The 24,838-nt window shown below is 45.8% G+C and overlaps 1 long non-coding RNA gene and 1 pseudogene across 1 annotated transcript; both read right to left on the bottom strand.

The window, feature by feature from the left end:
- Positions 1-10,787: 10,787 nt before the first annotated feature.
- Positions 10,788-11,761, bottom strand: LOC129627948 (olfactory receptor 5B21-like; annotated as a pseudogene).
- A 6,270-nt stretch (positions 11,762-18,031) lies between these two features.
- Positions 18,032-24,331, bottom strand: LOC129628577 (uncharacterized). The gene is made up of 3 exons (XR_008702826.1): positions 23,597-24,331; positions 22,651-23,065; positions 18,032-18,169 (listed from the first exon to the last, which is right to left on the bottom strand). It is a non-coding gene; the product is annotated as an uncharacterized LOC129628577 (long non-coding RNA).
- Positions 24,332-24,838: the final 507 nt, after the last annotated feature.

Genomic DNA, 24,838 nt, shown 5'->3' on the forward strand with positions numbered 1-24,838 from the left:
GTTTTGAATAAATTAAATGTGAATATTTAAAGCGTTTTATATTAAATAAGTGGAACAAATTAGAAACAGTAACTCCAAAGGACACAATGTTCTTATATTATTCTTGCAAGTTTAAAAATTGTGTTAAAATACATTATAAATGTAAAATATTAAACTATATTGAAAGAGTGAAAAAAAATCTGGGTGGGAGAAGTTGTAATAGTAGTGAAGCTATAAATTGTTCATAGTTGAAGCTGGAGGATAAGGACGTAGGCACGTTGGGGTTATTTTTTTCTGCAACACAGGTATTACTTGCATTTCTGTGGGGCAAAAATCTGTAAGTTACTATCTATAGTAACTTCACTGAATCTGGAACTTTTAATAAATAGTAAACAGTGAATGGAAGTAGATTTATTTTCCTAAATTAATCTTCAGGAGGTCTAGTTAGGCAATGTCTCAGAATAACCCTGAAAAGACATGCTATTCACTTTTTCCCATTATTTACAAGTTTTGGACAGTTTTTCTTAGCAAGTCTTTATTTCTACATTTTAATACAGTTATGAATTAATAAATAATATTGATGATCAGTTCAGTTCAGTTCAGTCGCTCAGTCGTGTCCGACTCTTTGTGACCCCATGAATCACAGCACACCAGGCCTCCCTGTCCATCACTAACTCCTGGAGTTTACTCAAACTCATGTCCATCGAGTCGGTGATGCCATCCATCCATCTCATCCTCTGTCATCCCCTTCTCCTCCCGCCTTCAATCTTTCCCAGCATCAGGGTCTTTTCAAATGAGTCAGCTCTTCACATGAGGTGGCCAAAGTATTGGAGTTTCGGCTTCAACATTAGTCCTTCCAGTGAACACCCAGGACTGATCTCCTTTAGGATGGACTGGTTGGATCTCCTTGCAGTCCAAGGGACTCTCAAGAGTCTTCTCCAACACCACTGTTCAAACGCGTCCATTCTTCGATGATAGTAGCTACTATTTGTTGACCATTTATCTATGCCAAGCAGTCTCTTAAGGGTTTTACATGTATTAAGTGCGTTTTAGTTCCTCAATACTAATATTAGGTACTATTTTTATTCTCATTTTATAGTTGAAAAAACTGAGGCACAAATCCCTAAGATCATACAGATAGAAAGTGGCAGAACTATGATCAATCCCAGACTGTCTGGTATCAGATTGTACATATTATTTGCTGTTTCATTCAGGTGCAAAATCAAATTAAGTGTTTGTATCATATTTGAGACTTCACAATTTTTTTTTTTGGATTCTGAATTGTATTGCTTTTCTCTTTCCTTTCCTTCTAAACATAAAACATTTAAGTACAAAGTTCAAATTTCTAGGATTCCACTTTCTGAAACATTTTTCAGGAAAATATTTCAAAGAGAGGCAGGGATTACCTGAATAGGCAAATAACTTTCCTAGGTCACCCCAGAATATCTAAGTAAGAATGATCAAATCACCAAAGCATCCATTAGTTTTCTATTTTTCTTGTGGCCTTTGGCCCATGCAGTTGCAGGAAGAATTGGAAAAGGATCAATTCCTGGGAGTCTGTTCATTTAATGCCTTGGGGCAAAGGCATAGAAGGGTGGATATAGCATTGGATTTTGAGTATAACTATCTGGGTTTGGTTTCAGTTCTTTGTCATCTTTGTGGTCTTCCCTTATATATATACATGGTCTTTGTTTTTATGCTTATTCTGAAAAATATTTTAAAACTATTTGAACTATGCATTTAAAAATGTTCTCAATTGTAAAATATACTTGCAAAAGTGTATAAAATCAACCCCATTTGAAGAACATTGTTAAACACCCATGTATGCCCTATTTGGGGCTTCCCAGGTGGCTCTGCGGTAAAGAATCTGCCTGCTAATGCAGGAGATGCAGGAGACATGGGTTTGAGCCCTGGGTCAGGCAGATCCCCTGGAGCCCAGTATTCTTCCCTGGAGAATCCCATGGACAGAGGAGCCTGGCGGGCTGCATGCAGTCCATAGTGGGCAAGGAGTCAGACACGACTGAAGTGATTTAGCAGGCACGCACATGCACTGTCTACCTTAAAAATACGTTGCCAGCATCTTTAATGTGGTTATGAGTCACCCGGGGATCATGTTAAAATGCAGAGGCTGACTCAGTAGGTTTGGGAGGATCCCGGGGTTCTGTGTTTCTAACCAGCTCCCTCGTGGCAGAGATGGTGGTGGTCCACAGATTACACGCTGGGCATCCTGCTCTGAGAACGCTCCTGTGAGCCTCTCCCTAATTTCACCCCCCTTTTCTCCGCAACCAGAGAAATCCCAAATTTTGTGTAACCACTTCTTGCTTTATTTTAAATAGCTTTACCATCTGTGAATACATTTCTAAATATGACCGTTGTTTAGTTTTACTTTTCTTTTTAAATTTTCTTAAGCCTGATTAAATGCAAGTTTAAAGAGTTATGTTCCATTTCGTGTTGTTACAAAGGGTGGCTGTAGCCCTCGGCTCGTACAGCGCATCGTCGAGCGTGCCTTCCGGCCAGTGCTTATCCCTCGCGCTCTCCCACCCCTACAGTGTTCCTGGCCCTCTCCCCAGCCCCGCAAGTCACCACTGTGCTAAGTCACTTTAGTCGTGTTGGACTCTTTGTGACCTACGTGGACTGTAGCCCGCCAGGCTTCTCTGTCCATGGGGTTTTCCAGGCAAGAGTACTGGAGTGGGTTGCCATTTCCTCCTCCAGGGGATCTTCCCAGCCCAGGGACCAAACCAGCGTCTATTAGTTCTCCTGCATTGGCAGGCAGGTTCTTTACCACCAGCGCCAGCTCTATGAGCCTGCTACTTTTCTGGAATAGTCACTATTTGCTATATTTTTATTAATAATGTGTTTTAAATTTTATTTATTTATTTTATATTTTGGCTTCACTGGGTCTTCGGCGAGTGGGGGCTCCTCCCTGGTTGTGGTGGGTGGGCTTCTCATTGCGGCGGCTCCTGCTGTTGCCGGGCGTGGCTCTGGGCACGTGGGCTGCGGGACTCTGCGCATGCGGTTCCGCAGTTGCGGCTTCCGGCGCCAGAGCACGGGGTCAGTAGTCCTAGCGCAGTTTTAGTTGCTCCGCGGCGGGTGGGATCTTCCTGGCCCAGGGGTTGAGCCCGTGTCTCCGACACTGGCCGGCAGAGTCTTTACCACTGAGCCACCAGGGAAGCCTGCTGTATTTTTTTATATCATGCAGTATTTGTGTTTGTCTGACTTATTTCACTTAGCATAATCCCCTCCGAGTCCATCCATGTTGCTGCAAATGCAAAAATTCATTCTTTTTTTAGCAACCAAGTAGTATTCCACTGTACACACACACACACACACCCATCTTCTTTATCCGTTCATCTGTTGATGGGTACCTAGATTGCTTCCATGTCTTGGGAACTGTAAATAATGCTGCTGTGAACACTGGGGTGTGCCTATCTTTTCAAATTAGTGTTTTTATTTCTTTTGGATACATATAGCCAGGAGTAATTGCTGGGTCATTTCCTGTTTTCAAACTCTATAAATGGAATAATACTGTATGCATTCTTCTGTTACTTTCTTATTTCACTTAACCTTATGTTTTAGAGACACTCATTTTGATACGGAATGGTATGTAATGAATGGTATGTTATTTTGATATAAACGGACCTGCAGTTCATTTATTTTTGCTGCTGTTTAGCTTCTGTTGTGAATAAGCTCCTTTTATTCATCCGCTCCTACTGTTGACGGACATTTGTGCTGCTGTGACTTTCTTGCCGAGGGAAGCAGTGCTGCCCTGAGCGTTTCAGGTACATGCTTCGTAATGCAAATGTGCGAGAGCTCAGGCTGGATCCTAGAGTATGTATGTGTTCAACTTCTTAATTTGTTGCCAGTTATTCTCAGAAGTAGAATGGCTCAGCTGGGAGGGTGTTAGACCGAAGATCTAAAGATCCCGGTTCGATCCCAGTTCCGGCAGTGGCTTCAGGAGTCGCCACCAACGGTAGCTCCGTGGTGACCCCCTTCTCAGCTGCCAGTGCGCCTGTCTCCACCTCTGTAACGAGGGAATGCCCGGCTGCCAGAGTTCTCACTCGCACTTGGGCAGTGACCTGCTTCCAGGGACGCGGAAACACTGGTCGATTTTCCTTGGACAGCAAGGAGCTCAGACCAGTCCATCTTAAAGGAAATCAACCCTGAATATTCATTGGAAGGACTGATGCTGAAGCTCCAATACTTGGGCCTCCTGATGCGAAAAGCCAGGTCACTGGAAAAGACCCTGATGCTGGGAAAGACTGAGGGCAGGGGGGAAGGGAGCGGCAGAGGACGACATGGCTGGATGGCATCACCGAGTCCGTGGATGCGAGTCTGAGCAGGCTTAGGAGACCGTGGACGACGGAGGAGCCTGGCATGCTGCGGTCCCTGGGGTCACAAAGAATCCACACAAGTTAGTGACCAAACAGCCAGAACAATTCTCAGCAGTGGTCAGTCCAGTTTGCACAGAGCCACCCCTGACACTGGGATTGTCCGCTCTTTAATGTCACTACTTTGGAGGGTACAGAGCTGTATCTTGGACTTTAATTTTTCTCTCCCTCATTCCTAGGGAGGTTTTCGGATGTTCATCGGCCAGCCAGATCCTGCATGTCTTCTCACAGGCTGTGAGACGTTGGGAGAGTTGCCTCACTTAGATCCTCTTTCCTTCAGCGGTAAGAGGAAGACAAGAACATTCACCTCACAACATACAGTACTTTCTAGGGAAAGAGTTGCCGCTGTCAAAATGACATTGACCTAGCTTACTTTAGGTTTCACTTTGACCAGTACTCTTCTGGGGTGTAGGAAGCTAGAATCAATACAGAGATGACGGAAGCACCCAGAAAGGCTGCCTGTGTGTAAGGAGAGGACTTTACCAGCTTGTCAAAAGTCCCAAATACCCAGAAGTTGCTTGTTTTAGTTAAGGAAACTCTAACAGCTTTAATTAACAACCCCTAAATTTCAGTGACTTAACAAAATAAGAGTTTATTTTTTGTGGCCAGTTACAAGGCAGCATTTCTCCACTGACTTAGGAAACCAGGTTCCTTCCCTGTGTCTCTGCGATGCCCTTTAGAAGTTCCCTGTTCCACCTGTCAGCAGAGGAAAGAGAGCCAAGAAGTCGTAACACCCACCGAGTTCTTAAAATCCATCCTTGGGATGGCATGTCTCCTCCAGTCGCATTCCTTTGGTGAGACCTGCTCACATGGCGTCATCTGTATGCAAGGGGGCCTCAGAAAGGTAGCCCCGAGCTGCGACTGTCCACTTGCCAGGAGGACACTATGGAAGGGAAGCCACAGGCATACACAGTGTTAACCCGCGATGGCAACTCTTCCCACCGTGGTTAAGACAGCGGTAGTGATATTGCCGTCCTATCAGCCCACCCTCCGGCAACACGATGCCCTTGTTCACTCTGAATCTCCTCTTCATGCTCATTTTACGGTAGATCGGGGGTCCCCCACCTCAGGATCTAATGCCTGATGGTCTGAGGCAAAGCTAATATAATGATAATAGAAACGAGTGAAAGTGGCTCAGTCATGTCTGACTCTGCGACCCCACAGACTATACAGTCCATGGAATTCTCCAGGCCAAAATACTGGAGTAGATAGCCTTTCCCTTCTCCAGGGGATCTTCCCAACCCAAGGATTGAAGCCAGGTCTCCCACATGCAGGTGGACTCTTTACCAGCTGAGCCACCAGGGAAGCCTGAGAATACTGGAGTGGGTAGCCTATCCCTTCTCCAGTGGGTCTTCCTGACAGAGGAATCGAACTGGGGTCTCCTGCATTGCAGGCGGATTCTTTACCCACTGAGCTATCAGGAAACCCCAGTAAAAATAAAGTGCACAACAAATATAATGCACTTGAACCATCCTGCAACAATCCTTCCACCCCAGTCCGTGGAAAAATTATCTTCCATGACGTCGGTTCCTGGAGACAAAAAGATTAGGGACCGCTGATGTAGGCTTCACTTACATCTTGATGAAAGTGAAAGAGGAGAGTGAAAAAGTTGGCTTAAAGCTCAACATTCAGAAAACTAAGATCATGGCATCCGGTCCCATCACTTCATGGAAAATAGATGGGGAAACAGTGGAAACAGTGGCTGACTTTATTTTTTTGGGCTCCAAAATCATTGCAGATGGTGACTGCAGCCATGAAATTAAAAGACACTTACTCCTTGGAAGGAAAGTTGTGACCAACCTAGACAGCATATTAAAAAGCAGAGATATTACTTTGCCAACAAAGGTCTGTCTAGTCAAGGCTATGGTTTTTCCAGTAGTCATGTATGGATGTGAGAGTTGGACTATAAAGAAAGCTGAGCACTGAAGAATTGATGCTTTTGAACTGTGGTGTTGGAGAAGACTCTTGAGAGTCCCTTGGACTGCAAGGAGATCCAAGCAGTCCATCCTGAAGGAAATCAGTCCTGAGTGTTCATTGGAAGGACTAATGTTGAAGCTGAAACTCCAATACTTTGGCCACCTGATTCGAAGAGCTGATTCATTTGAAAAGAGCCTGATGCTGAGAAAGATTGAGGGCAGGAGCAGAAGGGGACGACAAAGGATGAGATGGTTGGATGGCATCACCGGCTCAATGGACGTGAGTTTGGGTGAACTCTGGGAGTTGGTGGTGGACAGGGAGGCCTGGTGTGCTGCAGTCCATGGGGTTGCAGAGTCGGACACGACTGAACTCAACTGATGTGGGTTACAGACGGTGGTGAAGGGGTCAAGGAAGAGGACAGAGTTCTGTCATTTCTTGGTTTTGTCCTGCTTTGGCTCCGCTGGGAGTATGCTCCCAGGTAAACTGTGAGCCCTGGGAGGAGCATTGCATACCGTGTTTATTCTTGAGTTTAGAACTCGATTGTGGCACGTGTATCGGTGCTTCTCAGAATTTAATGTGTACCCCAGTCACCTGGGGGTCTTGTTAAAATGCAGATTCTGATTTGGTAGGTCTGGGTGGGGTCCCAGATTCTCCATTTCTCAAAAGCTTTCAGGGGGTGACCATGCCTCAGGTCCAAGGGGAACAAGCTGGTAGAGGCCCATCCACTCATTGATGGAGCATATTTTAACAATTGGCTATAATCAATCAGGCATTGTCCTGGATGTTGAGGAGAGAACAGGGAACGGGACAGGATACTAATTTGCCACTCTTCAGATTGAAAGTATTAATATGTGTCCAGCAGCGGTATAGTGGAGTAGAGACATATTATATACACATCTATCTTGCACTTTTTGTTTCCTGACTTTCGTGTTTTCAAAACGCTTTCCTTTTTGTGATTTCTTATTCTCCCTTGAGGAATATAGGTGTTTGCATGTACCCAGTCTTGGGTGGGGCCTCCCTGGTGGCTCAGATGGTAAAGCGTCTGCCTGCAATGAGGGAGACACGTCCCCTGGAGAAGGAAATGGCAGCCCACTCCAGTACTCTTGCCTGGAAAATCCCATGGATGGAGCCTGGTAGGCTACAGTCCATGGGGTCGCCAAGAGTCGGACCTGACTGAGCCATTTCACTTCACTCTTGGGTGATATATTACAGGGTTTAAACTTAGATAAGATCCCTCTTAGTAAATACTACCAGATTGTGCCTTATTAGTTATAGTAAAAATTTTTTTTTGAGAAAATGAGTTTTTTAAAAAAATATTTATTTGTTTTATTATTATTGTTGGCTGTGGTGGGTCTTCGTCGCTACATGTGGGCTTTCTCTAGTTGCTCTGAGTGGGGGCTTTTCTTCCTTCAATGCTCGGTCTACTCATTGAGCTGGCTTGTCTTATTACTGAAGCACAGGCTCTAGGGGAGTGGGCTTCAGTAGTTGAGGCTCACTGGCCCTAGAATGCGGGCTCAGTAGTTGTGGCCCACGGGCTGGGTTGCTCCACAGCATGTAGGGCTTCCCAGGTGGTGCTAGTGGTAAAGAACCCACCCGCCAACGCAAGAGACTTAAGAGACGCAGGTTTGATTTCTGGATCGGGAAGAACCCCTGGAGGAGGGCATGGTAATCCACTCCAGTATTCTTGCCTGGAAAATCCCATGGACAGGGTGGCCTGGTGGGCCATAGAGTCACAAAGAGTTGGACACAACTGAGGAGATTTAGCACGCACGCACATGTGGGATCTTCCCACACCAGGGATCGAACCGTGTCCCTTGCGCTGCAAGGCGAAGGCTTAACCACTGGACTACCAGGGAAGCCCCATCATTTAGTTTTAGAATTCAAGGGAAGTGCGACCTCCAACCTCAGGCAGCTGTCAACTAGCAATTTTACTGCTTGTAGGAAACCATGAACTTAGTCTGTGATTCAAAAAATACTCAACAGAAGTAGCTCAGCACAGGCAAAGGACACTTAAACTTTCCTACCCAAAGAAGTGGTCCACCTCAATTACCTAGAAGCATGAGTTAACCAACAGTTTATTTCAACGTTAATCTGATGATGTTTTAGAACTTCATACAGATGATGGTGTAATCAGCTGCCCAACTGGCCAGTGACAGAGGCAAAGCTATGTATCTATTAAATATCATTTAGTTTTTCTATGTCTGGATTAAAAAGAAGGCTATATTCCCCAGTCTCCATTACAGTTATGTTGAAGCCATGTGATTGGGTTTCAGGTGAATGGCATGTGGGTTGAAGTGCTATGATCCAACCTCAGGCCAGGTAATTTAAAGCACTCTATACAACTTAAAAAAAAAATTTTATTTGAAGTCTAGTTGATGGACGTATAGTTGATTTACAGTGCTGTCATTAATTTCCGGTCCACAGTAAAGTGATTCTGTTATATATACACTTTCCCAGGATTTTTGTTACTCATTTTTATCACACTCTAGATGTTCTGACCTGCTGTTTTCCCTGGATTATGTAGTCTTCATAACATTTAGGGGTTCTGGAAGAAACACAAACTGGAATCAAGATTGCCGGGAGAAATATCAATAACCTCAGATAGGCAGATGGCACCACCCTTATGGCAGAAAGTGAAGAGGAACTCAAAAGCCTCTTGATGAAAGTGAAAGTGGACAGTGAAAAAGTTGGCTTAAAGCTCAACATTCAGAAAACGAAGATCATGGCATCCGGTCCCAGCACTTCATGGGAAATAGATGGGGAAACAGTGGAAACAGTGTCAGACTTTATTTTTCTGGGCTCCAAAATCACTGCAGATGGTGACTGCAGCCATGAAATTAAAAGATGCTTACTCCTTGGAAGGAAAGTTATGACCAACCTAGATAGCATATTCAAAAGCAGAGACATTACTTTGCCAACAAAGGTCCGTCTAGTCAAGGCTATGGTTTTTCCTGTCGTCATGTATGGATGTGAGAGTTGGACTGTGAAGAAGGCTGAGCACCGAAGAATTGATGCTTTTGAACTGTGGTGTTGGAGAAGACTCTTGAGAGTCCCTTGGACTGCAAGGAGATCCAACCATTCCATTCTGAAGGAGATCAGCCCTGGGATTTCTTTGGAAGGAATGATGCTAAAGCTGAAACTCCAGTAGTTTGGCCACCTCATGCGAAGAGTTGACTCATTGGCAAAGACTCTGATGCTGGGAGGGATTGGGGGCAGGAGGATAAGGGGACGACAGAGGATGAGATGGCTGGTTGGCATCGCTGACTTGATGGACGTGAGTCTGGGTGAACTCCGGGAGTTGGTGATGGACAGGGAGGCCTGGCATGCTGCGATTCATGGGGTCACAAAGAGTCGGACACGACTGAGTGACTGATCTCATCTGATCTGATCATAATCCATGCAGGGAGTGATTCTTTAAATAGTATTCCTTCTTTAAAGATTTACATTTCTGCTAATTTTTTTTGTTTTAAAAAAATGATGTTGTGATAAACCTATTTGTATAGTAAGACTTTCAAATTTAGAATAACATCCCTAAGATAGATCTGAAAAAAGGCTTTTTAACGATTCCGATTATCAGGGTGAATCCGACTTAGTGCAGATGAAGACTTTATGTTAATTTAGAAGCAGGCCTTCTAGTCCAGCATTCAACCCTGAATTAGGTCAGGTTCCGCTTTTTCATTTGTATGATTCTCTAAAACATATATATTCATATTACATGTATAGTTAAAATTATTCAGGCAAGATAGACAGCTTTTTTGGGGGGAGTTGCCTTGAGCAGCTTGCAGGATCTTAATTCACTAGGGTTGGAAGGCATGCCCCCTGTGGTGGGAGCATCCAGGGCTAACTGCTGGACAGCCAGGGAATTCCTAAAATAGAATTTTTTCGGATCAGCCCCTAAAGCACCGTATCTTAGACCATGCCGTAGCTGCCTAAATGTCTTTCTCTCTCTCACACACACACACATACACACACATACACTCTGGAGAATTATAAGATGTACAAATGTCTGTCTAGAAAAACATGTATTGGGAAAGTTCTGTTTTGAGCCTGAGGTTTTATTTAATGGGACAGCTCATCAAAACATAGCAGCAGTGAGAAATAAGGACCCTTCTATCCAGATCATCTTTCTTTTTGGAACAGGAAGAAGGAACTGAGCCCCTATAGCCTACTCCCATGTCACTAAGTCAGTGGGAAAACCAGAATAATTGTGTTGCCCCTGGTGTGATGTTTCCTGGGAGTTATGATGAGCTGCTAATAAACAGCGTTGTGGCTGTGGGATAATTGAAATAGCTTTGATTTTTGTGTGGAAGCTCTGATTTTGAATACTCACTCTCTCACCAACTGTATGATTTTACATAGTTTGTTTTTACAGAATGAATATCCTTCATTGGAAAATAAGACCATCACAAACTATGATATTGCTGTTTTTTTCTTACTTCCTCCCCCTCTTTCCAAACCAGGCTGCTCCTGGCTGGGACGGTTCACAGTCTGATTGGGAAGACGCTATGCCTTCGTCTTGCCAACAAACAACCTCGCAGGGTTTAGCAGGAGCTTCCTCTGCAGGGCCTCCTTCACCTCCTTGTTGCGGAGGCTCTAGATGACGGGGGTGAGCACGGGGGTTATGATGGTGCAGCAGACACTACCTGGCCACCGGTATCATCGGTGTATCCATGAGGCTGGACGTAGGTGAAATCACGGCGCTGTGGAAGGTGGCAATGGCCAGGAAGTGGGAGGCACACGTGCAGAGGGCCTCCTTCTTCCCAGCTGCTGAGCACATCCTCCCAATGGCCACCAAGGCCAGGCCGTAGGAGGTGAGGATGAGGGCAGCAGGTAGATAGGTAGCCAGGGCAGAGAAGATATAGAGGACCACTCCTGCCATGGCTGTGTGGGCACAGGCCCGGGAGGGAAGGGGTTGGATGTCACAGAAGTAGTGCAGTACCTGGTTGGGCCTGCAGAAAGGCAGGGCAAAGACATTCCCAGTCTCAATAGCAGAATTAGCTCCACCAAAATCGAGGAAGCAGCCTCCAGCTGGAGACAGGTGCCACTGGTCATGACGGAGCCGTAGTGGAAAAGTCGGCAGGTGGCCGTGCAGTGGTCGCAGGCCATGGAAGCCAGCAGGAAGCTCTCAGCTGTGGCATGCATCACAAAGAAGGTCATCTGGACTACACAGCCCTTGAAGGGGATGGACCTGTCAGAGGCCAGAAAGTCGAGCAGCAGCTTGGGTGTGACCACAGAGGAGTAGCAGATATTAAGGAAAGAGAGGATGCTGAGAAAGAAGTCCATGGGACTGTGGAGGCGGGAGTCCATGAGGATGAGCGCCATCATCCCCAGGTTTCCCACCACGGTCATGACATAGATGAGCAGCAAGCCTCCAGAGAGAAGCTTCTGGAGGTCTGGGTCATTGGAGAATCCCAGCAAGATGACCTGGGTGACGGGGGTGTAGTTTCCAGCAGCAGGGCTAGTTCTCCAGGCATCATCTGCAAAGGTGGCAACTGATCATCACTCAGACAGTATTACTGAGCGTGCCCACCCGTGCAAGGTACAATACAGGAGAACACCAAGCAGGTATAAGTCTTCTTTGAAAGGAAGTAATGGGGGCCTTCGTTGGTGGTCCAGCGGCTAAGACACTGCGCTCCCAGTGCAGGGGGCCTGGGTTCGAATCCTGGTCAGGGAACTAGATCCCACATGTGGCAACGAAGACCTGGCACAGTCAGACAAATAAGTATTCAAAAAGTAAACGAGAAGTGTCCTGCCACAGTGGACAGGCGCTGGGCTGTGGAGCCAGACAGACCTGAGTCTAAGCTCTGACGACGGCACGGCTTGTGTCAGCGGTTGAGGCACTGGCTGTGTCTCCCTGGACAAGCGTAATCCACGAGCCTGATTTTTGTCACTATGAAAGAGGGAAAATATATGTATTTAGGGTTGCTCTGTGCCCTAGGTGAAAAAAACCAAATTGTAAACACCTCTGCATAATCTGGAACATAGTGCTGCTAAGTCGCTTCAGTCATGTCCGACTCTGTGCGACCCCATAGACGGCAGCCCACCAGGCTCCCCCGTCCCTGGGATTCTCCAGGCAAGAACACTGGAGTGGGTTGCCATTTCCTTCTCCAATGCATGAAAGTGAAAAGGGAAAGTGAAGTCGCTCAGTTGTGTCCGACTCTTAGCGACCCCATGGACTGCAGCCTATCAGGCTCCTCTGCCCATGGGATTTTCCAGGCAAGAGGACTGGAGTCGGGTGCCATTGCCTCCTCCAGGAACATAGTGAATCATCAGTAAATGTGAGGTCATCCCCATTCTCTTGAGCCTGTACCTCTAAATACAGGTCACAGTATGCAGCGCTGAAAGTCAGGGTCCTGCTGGTGTGGTGGAATCCTCTCATATGATTCAGCCTTGAAATGTAACCTGCAAAATTAGCTTCCTGCCCTGGACTTCTGTTTCCCCACCGAGGTGACCAGTGTAATTTTCATATTCGCTCCTCCTTTTGTAACTTTCTTGGTTTAGGGCTTGATTTTGCCAAAATGAAAATGTCCATGAGTCTCCGGTCCACAATGAATGTTGATATTTTTCTTTTTCTCTCATAGGATGACAGCCAGATTACACACACACACACACACACACACACACTCACATACACACACTCACACACTTAGACACACACACACTTTTACACCCACACACTCTTACACTCATACACACTCATACACACACACTTGCACACACTCACACACCTCACACTCACACACACACACACCACCACACACCACACACACTCACACACACACTCTCACAATACTCATACACACACACCTTCACACACATACACACACACACACTCAGACACACATCCACTCACACACACACACCCACATACACACACTTTCACACACACTGACACACACTCACACAAACACACACTCACACAGAGTCATTCAGCTCTGGGTTTAGGCTGAGTGCCTCCATCCTGCTTCCCAGTAAGTGAGGGCTCTGGTCCTCCTCTCCCGCTCCCCCTTTCTTACCATCTTCCCTGTCTGCCGGGGTCCAGCCCCGGTGGATCCAGGGAGTTTGAAGCGGGGACGCCATCGGTGAGGATCAGGAAACAACTGCTTAATTAAAAGTTAATTAAGGATATAAAGAGTAATAGAATAAGGATAGCTCAGTGAGGAAATTCAGTGGAGAAAAGAGGCTGAATAATTCAGCCAGAAGGTGAGAGAAAGAACGACATGGGGAGACCAAGTTTCGGTGAACAAGGCCCACACTTTATTTTCCAAAGTACTTTTTATACCTTAAGTTATGCATAGAGGATAATGGGGGAAGGGGTAGAGTCATGCAGTAAGCCAGGCTTTCTTCCTGCAAACTTATCATATGCAAAAGTTTAGGTGATTTGCATCATCTTCTGGCCCGGAGGCCTGTTAACATTTTAAAAAACTTATTTTTCTCTAAAGGTGATTATTCTAAAGTCAGGCACCACTTTCCAAAAGCATTAGATAAAGTTGCATTCCTATAGGGCAAAGGTGTGGTGGGCAGTAACAAGAAAAAGAATTAACTCAAGGGTCCAACGTTACAAACATTAAAGCTACTACTTACACCAATTATATTAATCAATACACTGCCAGGGACACAGCAGGTAAGGGATATGGAAACTTGGCAGCAAACATTGGCCCAACAAGTGAAAATCCCTTCACCAATACAATTTCTAATCAATCTTTTAACTGCTCAAAGGACTCTGTATTTAAACAGTTTAGAACATCTCATGCCTCTCACAGTTAGGAGGCTCTGAGCAATCACATGTGGCCGGAAAAACCTATTCAGGCAGGCTAGAGGACTTCCAAAGGAGTTTGTAGATTGAAACACTATCACACCCAGGAACTTTATTAACTGGAGCTATAAGTTAACTCTTTTTTCAGAGAGAGGTAGTGGGGGACAGCCCCCTCCCCCCCCACCACCGTAAAGTCAGAGGTGTAGGTGAGAGCACAAAGCAGAAAGTAGGCAGACTCTGGTTTTGGGGGTAGATGCTCGAGAATTTCCAGGGGGACTCCTGAGGCTCGATCCCACCTTTGCGTATGCCGAGCCTCCTTCCTCACGACCTTTGCCACAGGCGGAGTTCCTCACGCTGGCTCCCAGCAGTGATAGAATTCCAGTTGAGCTATTCCAGATCCTGAAAGATGATGCTGTGGAAAGTGCTGCACTCAATATGCAATATGCACTCAATATGCAATATGCCGGCTCCCGGCACCTGTCCAGACAGACTAGGTTCCCTCCTCACCTACTCCTCCCGCCCGACTCCCAGAGGAACACTTGAGTCCTTCAGAGGCCCATCTATGATAATCTTCACTGACGATGACCTTGACTGACAGCCTTGCAGATGGACCCGAGGCTCCCAGCTAGCGAAGAGCCTGCGGATGTCCTCCATGACGCCTGCGAAGTCCTGCCTCAGCCCTGCCAGGGGCCTCCCCTCACCCAGCTGAATTCCCTCCCTTGTGTGCGCTGCTGCAAGCTGGAGGCTGACTGTGACTCACACAGATGCATTCAGACACGCTTATCCGGGCTTGGTCAACCTTTCTGCGTCTTCCTTCCCCACCCACCCCCAGCTGCGTTGTTTTGTTTCTTTATTACATTAGAACTTCTCAGGCAGAGGCTATTTTCGGTTTTGTATCCAGCAAAGAGCAAATTCTTGAATAGTCTCTGTTATGCAAAAAATATTCGAACAATTGCAGTTGTTCAAAAGTATTTAAACAACAATTGTCAAAACAGCATAAAGCATGGCTTTGGTGGGTTAGGACCTAGAAATATTGTTGAGACATAGACTCGCTCCTGGGACATGGGATGAATTGCGTGGTGCCCACTCTGCGGTAGGAGCCCTTGCAGTGAACAGTGAGGGCTTCAGAGAGGGAGGGGGGCTGGGGCCTGAACAGCGACGACGGGGCAGCTTAACGGCGCAGAGGAGGGTGTGTGACAGCCTGGAGTGGGAATTAGCCTCCGCGGTAAACAGAACATTTCCACCGGGCAAAAAGTGCAAAGAAAGAGTCAGGAGACTTGGCAGAGCGACTCAACCTCCTTGAGCCTCAGCTTGCTCAGTTCTCCTCGGATTCTGTGCGATAGGGACGGAACGCGTGTCAATGCACTTAGCACGCTTCTGGAGACAGGGTCGACCCGCAAGTCACGTTAGCTTTCACGCCCAGGTTAGATTAGGAACACGTAGGGTGCGGGACCCCTGAAGGCAGTGGGGTCTCAGGAAATGCTTACAGGCTGGCAGAGTAGGGGGTGGGGTGCATCCAGATTTGGGGGAGAGGAAGGAGGAGAGAACAGGCGACCTCAGCTCTCTGAACCAGCTCTGGTGGGGGAACTCAGTAGGACTTCCGATGGACAATCACCCACCTCAGCGGGCGGTGCTCCCACCTGGCACAGCTCCAGTGGGAACTCAGGATCCTCCCCACCAGGCACGCGGGGGGTTCCAAGACTCACGTCCACTCCAGCCCGTGTCTTTGGGGTTCTCTCTAGAGCTGTTTCTGGACTCAGAGCTGATGGCAGGGCACCCGGCTCAGGTGAACAGGGAGCGGCCCCTCAGGACTGAAGCTGAGGCCACCTCCACTCCTGCCAGTTTACCAGGCTGGCTCTGCCCCTCATGACCCCAGGTGCTGTGGAGGCTCAGAGCTCAGGGAGGCCCTGAAACACGCCGGGCCCACATCCTCTCCTGGAACTCCAGGAGGGTCAATCTAGGGCAGAAGGGATGATGCCCTGCAGAATCTGGTTACTTAGTTTGGTCTTGAGGAAAAGGAAGTTAGGGTCTCCTTGAGGAGCTGATGCTTATGGTTCCACCTTGGCCACAGGGAGACTCAGAAGGAGAGGTGGGAGCCATCCAGCCTCCTCCCTGGACTCTGAATTCTGGGTGAAGGGATGTTGTCTTGCCCCCTTGGGGGCTTGCTGGAATCTGGAGGCCAGTTTTCCCAGCTAGTCTACTAAAGAGCCCAGGGGACCTTGGCTGGACACTGAGGACCTGCCCTGGGCTCCAACCCTGGAGGACGAGTCGGTGACGCTGAGCTCCACAGAGAGTGAGTCTAGGGCGGGTCAGGCCGGGCTGAGCCCCTTTCCTTGCTGTTCCTGTGTCCCAGCCGTGGTGGAGCCCTGAGCGGGTTGGGAACACAGGGACAGGCATCCTGGAGCCTGACCCTCTCTGGGAAGCTCTCCTGGCATCAGCCACCAGGGAATCATCCAAGGAGGTGCTGGGAGCCTTGTTAACAGAATGGGTGGTTTATTTATATTAGCAATTTAAAAAATTATATTTTCAGAAGTGAAGCTAACATTTAAGCAGAGGAAATACCAATGGGCAAAAAAGGAGCCAAGGGAATGGTTAACCAGGAGCAAAAATGCACTTGGATCATCTCCCAGGTGTGGCTTTCCCCCTCTTTTCCTCTCTCTGACTCTGCTTTGTGGGTGGTGGGGAGAGGGCTTCCTCTCTATTTGTCAGCTGACACTGCTCCCCTGAGCCTGTCCCTTGGTGGCTCAGCTGAGGCTCCTGGAGTAGGGGTGGTGGAGGTTCTGGAATCATGAGTGTTTGAGCTGAAGAGAAGTACAGGGCACATGACCCAGCGGCTCTCAACTGAGATGCGATGGTTCCATTCTGCTCTGAGTCAGGCCTGGATTACCCAGTGGGAAGACCAGGAGCTAGGGCACAAGCAAAGTCTAGGCAACGACATCAAGAAATGGTCACATATGGTCATTAAAGAGGAGGAGATGGCTGCATGGCATCACTGACTCAATGGACATGAGTTTGGGTAAACTCTGGGAGGTGGTGAAGGACAGGGAGGCCTGGCGTGCTGCAGTCCCTGGGGTTTCAAAGAGTCAGACACAGTTGAGTGACTAAACAAAACAAATGGTCATTAAAATAAAGTCCAGGAAAAGATACACTTAGGGATTTTGGAATTTTCTTTAAGATTATCAGGTGGACCCATAGGGAAAAATGAATGTATTTTGGAGAGAATTGACAAGTCTAAATATGAACCGTGGATTAGATGACAAAACTGTATCACTGCAAGGTGTCCCAGTTTTGATAAATCTATGGGTTTTCCTAGGAACTGCTCACTAAAGTGTCCAGTGATAATGGTTTTGAATGTTATATACATTAATAGTTTATGTGGAGTAGGAAATGGCAACCAACTCCAGTATTCTTACCTGGAAAATCCCATGACAGAGGAGCCTGGCAGGCTACAGTCCAGAGGATTGCAGAGTTGGACACGGCTGAGTACACACATGCATGCATTAATATTTTATGTGTTTATTATGTACATATGTGTATATAAATGGGGCAAAAATAAAGAATTGGTGAGGCTAAAGGGTATATGTGGTGTGGTTTAGTTTCTAAGTCGTGTCTGACTCTTGCGCACCACCAGGCTTCTCTGTCCATGGGATTTCCCAGGCAAAAATACTGGAGTGGGTTGCCATTTCCTTCTCCAGGGGATCTTTCCCACCCAGGAATCGAACCTGGGTCTCCTGCATTGCAGGCAGATTCATTACCGACTGAGCTAGGAGGGAAGCCTGTATCATTTTTACAACTTAGAAAGTTATGTTAAAATACATTATAATTATAAAATGTTATATTAAAAGTTAAAATCTGAGTGGGAGGAGGGCTGATGGTAGAAATGCTAAAATTGTTAACTGTTCAAGTTGGATAAGAAGTAAATCTGAATTAATTTATCGTACTATCTGCTTTGTATATGTTTGAATGTTTGAATCCTAATTTTATTTTTCAAATTGAAATCCACTTGACATATCATATTTCTTGTGCCAATTTAAGGTGTTTAACATGCTAATTTGATACTTTTATGTATAGTTGCCATTGTAATGATAATTAGCACCAAGCTGAGCTCCGAAGAATTGATGCTTTTGAACTGTGGTGTTGGAGAAGACTCTTGAGAGTCCCTTGGACTGCAAGGAGATCCAACCAGTCCATCCTAAAGGAGATCAGTCCTGGGTGTTCTTTGGAAGGAATGATGCTAAAGCTGAAATTCCAGTTACTTTGGCCACCTCATGTAAAGAGTTGACTCATTGGAAAAGACCATGATGCTGGGAGGGATTGGGGGCAGGAGGAGAAGGGGACAACAGAGGATGAGATGGCTGGATGGCATCACTGACTCAATGGACATGGGTTTGGATGGACTCCGGGAGTTGGTGATGGACAGGGAGGCCTGGCATGCTGCAATTCATGGGGTTGCAAAGAGTCGGACACGACTGAGCGACTGAACTGAACTGAACTGAATTGTCATATAATTATTGTTTCTTTTTAGTGGTTGGATTAATGAAGATCTAGTCTCTTAGGCTTCCCTGGTGGGTCAGACGGTAAAGAATTTGCCTGGCAATGCAGGAGACCTGGGTTCTATCCCTGGGTCAGGAAGATCCCCTGGGGAAGGGCTTGGCAGCCCACTCCAGTGTTCTTGCCTGGAGAATCCTGTGGACAGGGGAGCCTGGTGGGCTAAGTCCACAGTGTCGCAAACAGCTGGACATGACTGAGTGACTTAGACAAACACACACAGAGTCTCTTAAAAAGTTTGATGACTATAAAAAATATTGTCTGTATTCACTGTTTCTGCACTAGGTCTCTAGGATTTACTATTTGGTGCAAGTTTGTACCCCTAACAGCATCAGACCTGTCTCACTTCCCAGTGCCTGGCAACCACTGTTTTCCTCTGTTTTTAGAGTTCAGATGTTTTTTAGATTCTTCATATAAGTGGTATCATGTGGTACTTGTGTGTCTCTGTCTGACTTCTCTCCCTTAGCTTCCTGCTCTCAGAGTCCATCTCTGTTGCTGCAAATGGAACGATGGCCTTTCTCACGGCTGGAGAACATCCCGTTGAATATTCACACCACATGTTCCGTATCCATTCATCCGGTGATGGACATTCAGGTTGTCTCCACATATGGCTATTCTGAGAGATGCTTCCATAAACATGGGAGTGCATATTAATACTAATTTTAAAGAGCTCTGAAGCACCACAGAAAAAACTTTCTTGCAATTCTTTTCACTCCATTTACAGTTCAAAATTCATAAGTAGGGTGAAGTAAAGAAAATAATTTTTCAGTATTTATCTTACAGACAGCAAAACTGATATTCAAAGAAAGGAAGTTTCCTACCCAAGGTCACGCAGCTAATTAGTTTTGGACTCAAAGCTTTAACCCATGTCTCCTGGGCCCCCAGTGTACAATCTTTAGACAAAGCCTCCATCCTCTTAAATGGTGTGGGATCAATAATTTGGGATTAATGAGTGCATAGTACTTTCTATCTTGCCCTAAAAGTTGCTTAGGTACTTTACCGCTTCACTTTTGGGGAAACTTAAAAACACCCAGAGACGAATATGATACTGTGTGTCCACTATTTTTGCTTAGGAACTGTAGATGTTTGTGCTATCTGTGCTTCAGATCTTTTCATAAAAATTTTATGTGTTTTGTAATTTTCTTTCTTTCTTTACTGTTGGGTCTTCCTTGCTGCTGGGGCCTTCCCCTCGCTACAGCGAGCAGGCGCGAGTCCCCCCTGCAGCACGCGGGCTTCTTACTGCGGCCGCTTCTCTTCTGGGGAGCACTGGCCATAGGCACAGGGACTTCAGCAGGTGCAGCTCCCGGCTCCCGCGAGCGGGCTCAGGCGTTGTGGGGACAGGCTCAATTGCTCCACGGCCCACGGGAACCTCCTGGACCAGGGATCAGACCTGTGTCTCCTGCGTTGGCAGGTGGATTCTTTACCACTGAGCCACCAAGGAAGCCCCTTCAGATTTTTTTTTTAATTTTTAACTGGACGATAATTGCTTTATAATGTGTTGGTTCCTGCCATATATCAGAGATCTCTCTCTCTCTTTTTTTTAATCAGAGAAATAATACATTAAGGGTCATTGAAACCCCCATGTGATCTATCCTAGTTCCAAGCCTCTCTGTCTTTAGAGACAACCATTATAGACTTGGCTTGTATCCTTTAGTCTATGAAAACCCAGTTTTCAAAACCTGAAAACTGTGACTTCTACAAATGTAAGAGAAACACATCAAAGAGGTTGTGCAGTTTATCAAGGAAGAAAAGAGTAAGCTAGTAAGGCTAATTCAAGGGGCATTTGAAGGATAACTATAGGCAGTAAACTTGATAAAATTAACAAAGGAAACTCCATCAACTTAATGGAAGAAAGTTTAGAATGCAGAGAAGATTGTTGAGTTAGATATCCAAGGGTTCTTGTGCTATATGGCTGTTGCTGCTGCTAAGTCACTTCAGTCGTGTCCGACTCTGTGCGACCCCATAGACGGCAGCCCACCAGGCTCCCCCATCCCTGGGATTCTCCAGGCAAGAACACTGGAGTGGGTTGCCATTTCCTTCTCCAATGCATGAAAGTGAAAAGTGAAAGTGAAGTCGCTCAGTAGTGTCCAACTCTTAGCGACCCCATGGACTGCAGCCTACCAGGCTCCTCTGCCCATGGAATTTTCCATGCAAGAGTACTGGAGTGGGGTGCCATTGCCTTCTCTGAGAAGATTGTTGGGTTAGATATCCAAGGGTTCTTGTGCTATATGGCAGTAAAATGTAAACTCTGGGGTGATTTTTTTCTATAAGACACCGTTTGCATTTCTACTGGACAAAACTCTATGAGTAATACATAACTTCACTAAGTCTGGAACTTTAATCAATAGTGAACAATCAAACCAGGTTCATTTTCTTAAATAAACCCTTGGCTGCCCAAGGAGTTAGAGAAAGCCTTAGAATGACCCTGAAAAGACATGCTGCTCACCTTTTTCCAGTATTTCCAACTTTTGGATAATTTTTCTGAGCAAATCTGTATTGCTCTATTATAGTGCAGCTATGAATCCATAGATAATAATAGTAGGTAGTAATTATTGAGCATTTATGTGTGCCAAGCAGCGTCTTAAGTGTTTCATTAATACATGTATTAAGTCTGTTTAGCGCCTTAATACCAATATTAGTTTTTATTACTATTCTCATTTTACAGATGAAAAATCTGAGGCACAAATCCCTAAGATCATTCAGCTAGAAAGAGGCAGAACTGTGATCAATCCCAAGCTGCCTGCAATCCCAATACCTTACATATTATTGTGCAAGTCGCTTTTGAGTTCCTTATCTGCTAGATGGAAAAGAGTCTCTTTGTCAATTCTGAGCAGTCATAGTTTAACAGTACCCCCCAACCCTGCCTCAACAGCCGCCCATGCAAATCTACACCATTTAAAGAATATTGCTAAAACAAAGACGTATTTATGCACTATCTATCTTAAAATAGAAACTTACAAGTATCTTTAATGTGCTGGTGAATCATCTGATGATCATGTTAAAATACAAATTCTGATTCGGTAGATTTGGGGAACAGCCTGAGACTCTGTGCTTCTAACTAGCTCCCAGGGGACACAGATGCTGGTGTTCCACAGATTACACATCGAAAGTCGTGACCTAAGAATATTCCTGTGTTCCTCTCTCTAATTTCACCCACGTTTTCACCCCAACAAGAGGTAAGCACTATCCCAAATTTTGTGTAATCACTCCTTGCTGCTGCTGCTGCCAAGCTGCTTCAGTCGTGTCTGACTCTGTGCAACCCCATGGACTGCAGCCTACCAGGCTTCTCCGTCCATGGGATTCTCCAGGCAAGAACACTGGAGTGGTTGCCATTTCCTTGTCCAACAATCACTCCTTGCTTTATTTTAAATAGCTTTACCATCAGTGCATACAGTTCTAAATATTATAATGGGTTAACAGTCATTACAGAATACTGGCTGTGTTCCTTACGTTGTTCGATGCATCCTTGAGTATTTCACACTCAGAAGTTTGTACCATCCACTCTCCTACCCCCATGGTAACCCTCGCTGCCCTATCCCAGTGGTAACCACCAGCTTGTTCTCTGTCTGTATCTGTGAGTCTGCTATGTTTTTGTTATATTCAGTAGTTTGTTGTATTTTTTAGATTCCACATAAAAGTGATATCATACACTATTTGTCTTTCTCTGTCTGACTTATTTCACTTAGCATCAGTTCAGTTCAGTCGCTCAGTCGTGTCTGACTCTTTGCGACTCTTTGGTGATGCCAACCATCTCATCCTCTGTCGTCCCCTTCTCCTCCTGCCCTCAATCTTTCCCAACATCAGGGTCTTTTCAAATGAGTCAGCTCTTCACATCAGGTGGCCAGAGTATTGGAGTTTCAGCTTCAACATCAGTCCCTCCAATAAACACCCAGGACTGATCTCCTTTAGGATGGACTGGTTGGATCTCCTCGCAGTCCAAGGGACTCTCAAGAGTCTTCTCCAACACCACAGTTCAAAAGCATCAATTCTTTGGCACTCACCTTTCTTCACAGTCCAACTTTCATATATATACATGACCACTGGAAAAAACATAGCTTTGACTACATGGACCTTTGTTGACAAAGTAATGTCTCTGCTTTTTAATATGCTGTCTAGGTTGGTTATTGCTTTTCTTCAAAGGAGCAAGCATCTTTTAATTTCATGGCTGCAATCAACGTCTGCAGTGATTTTGGAGCCCAGAAAAATAAAATCAGCCACTGTTTCCACTGTTTCTCCATCTATTTGCCATGAAGTGATGGGACCAAATGCCGTGATCTTCATTTTCTGAATGTTGAGCTTTAAGCCAACTTTTTCACTCTCCTCTTTCACTTTCATCAAGAGGTTCTTTAGTTCTTCTCCACTTTCTGCCATAAGGGTGGTGTCATCTGCATGTCATATCTGAGGTTATTGATATTTCTCCTGGCAATCTTGATTCCAGCTTGCACTTCATCCAGCCCAGCGTTTCTCATGATGTACTCTGCATGTAAATTAAATAAGCAGGGTGACAATATACAGTCTTGACGTACTCCTTTTCCTATCTGGAACCAGTCTGTTCTATTTGGAACCATGTCCAGTTCTAACTGTTGCTTCCTGATCTCAATATAGGTGTCTTAAAAGGCAGGTCAGGTGGTCTGGTAATCCTATCACTTGGCCTAATACTCTCCAAAGCCATACATGTAGCTGCAAGTGGCAAAATTTCCTTCTTTTTCCCTATATAGACTATATATATTTATAAGCCCTATATTGCCGGGGTCCAGCCCCAGCTGATCCAGGGTATTCGAAGGAGAGACAGCATAGGCGAGGGTCAGGAAACAACTGCTTAATTACACTTTAATTAAGGATACAAAGAGTAATAGAATAAGGATAGCTCAGTGAGGAAATTCAGTGGAGAAAAGCGGCTGAAATAAGGATAGCTCAGTAGGAAAATTCAGTGGAGAAAAGAGGCTGAGTAGCTTGGTTTACGCGGGAGACCAATAAAACTTCAAGACAAGAAGTTTGCACCACTTACGTAGGCCGCAGGCGTCCTTCCGTTCTCCCGAAGGAGAGGAGACACTGAGGCCTCCCCGGTCGGATCTTAGAAGCCCAGGCATAATTAGCAAGCATGGTGGGTTCCGCGCTCCAGATGGAGCCTCAGCCAGAATTTGAAAGAGAGAGCGACATGGGGAGACCAAGTTTCAGTGAACAAGGCCTGCACTTTATTTTCCAAAGTAGTTTTTATACCTTAAGTTGTGCGTAGAGGATAATGGGGGAAGGGGTGGAGTCATGCAAGGACAGCAGTTCCTGGTCCTAATCGAAGCCAGGCTTTCAAACTTATCATATGCAAAAGTTCAGGTGAATTACATCATCTTCTGGCCCGGAGGCCTGTTAACATTTTAAGAAACTTATTTTTCTCTAAAGGTGATTATTCCAAAGTCAGGCACCAGCCTCCAAAAAAGCATTGGACAAAGCTGCATTTTACATTTCTATACACCCATTATATCAATCAATACACTGCCAAGGACACAGTAGGTAAGGAGTATGGAGACTTAGCAGCAAACATTGGCTCAATAAGTGAAAAACCCTTCACCAATACAATTTCTAATCAATCTTTTAACTACTCAAAGGAATCTGTGTTTAGACAGTTTAGAACATCTCTTGCCTCTCACAGTTGGGAGGCTCTGAACAATCACATGTGGCCGGAAAAACCTATTCAGGCAGGCTAGAGGATTTCCAAAGGAGTTTGTAGGTTGAAACACTGTCACACCCAGGAATTATTAACTGGAGCTGTAAGCTAACTCTTTTTTCAGAGAGAGGTAGTGGGGGACAGCCCCCCGTAAAGTCAGAGGTGTAGGTGAAAGCACAAAGCAGAAAGTAGGCAGACTCTGGTTTGGGGGTAGATGCTCGAGAATTTCCAGGGGGACTCCTGAGGCTCGATACCGCCTTTGTGTATGCCGAGCCTCCTTCCTCATGACCTTTGTCATGGGCGGAGTTCCTCACACTGGCTCCCGGCAGTGATAGAATTCCAGTTGAGCTATTCCAGATCCTGAAAGATGATGCTGTGGAAAGTGCTGCACTCAATATGCAATATGCACTCAATATGCAATATTGCGGCTCCCGGCACTATATATATAATAAGCCATATCTATATATAAGCATTATATGTAAGGCTATAGCCCTATAACCACCAGGGAAGCCCTATACATAGGCTCAGTGATAAAGAATCCTTCTGCCAAGGCATGACATGAAGGTTCAATCCCTGGATTTGGAAGAT

This window comes from Bubalus kerabau, chromosome 15 (assembly GCF_029407905.1).
Source record: "Bubalus kerabau isolate K-KA32 ecotype Philippines breed swamp buffalo chromosome 15, PCC_UOA_SB_1v2, whole genome shotgun sequence".
Classification (NCBI taxonomy): Eukaryota; Metazoa; Chordata; class Mammalia; order Artiodactyla; family Bovidae; genus Bubalus; species Bubalus kerabau.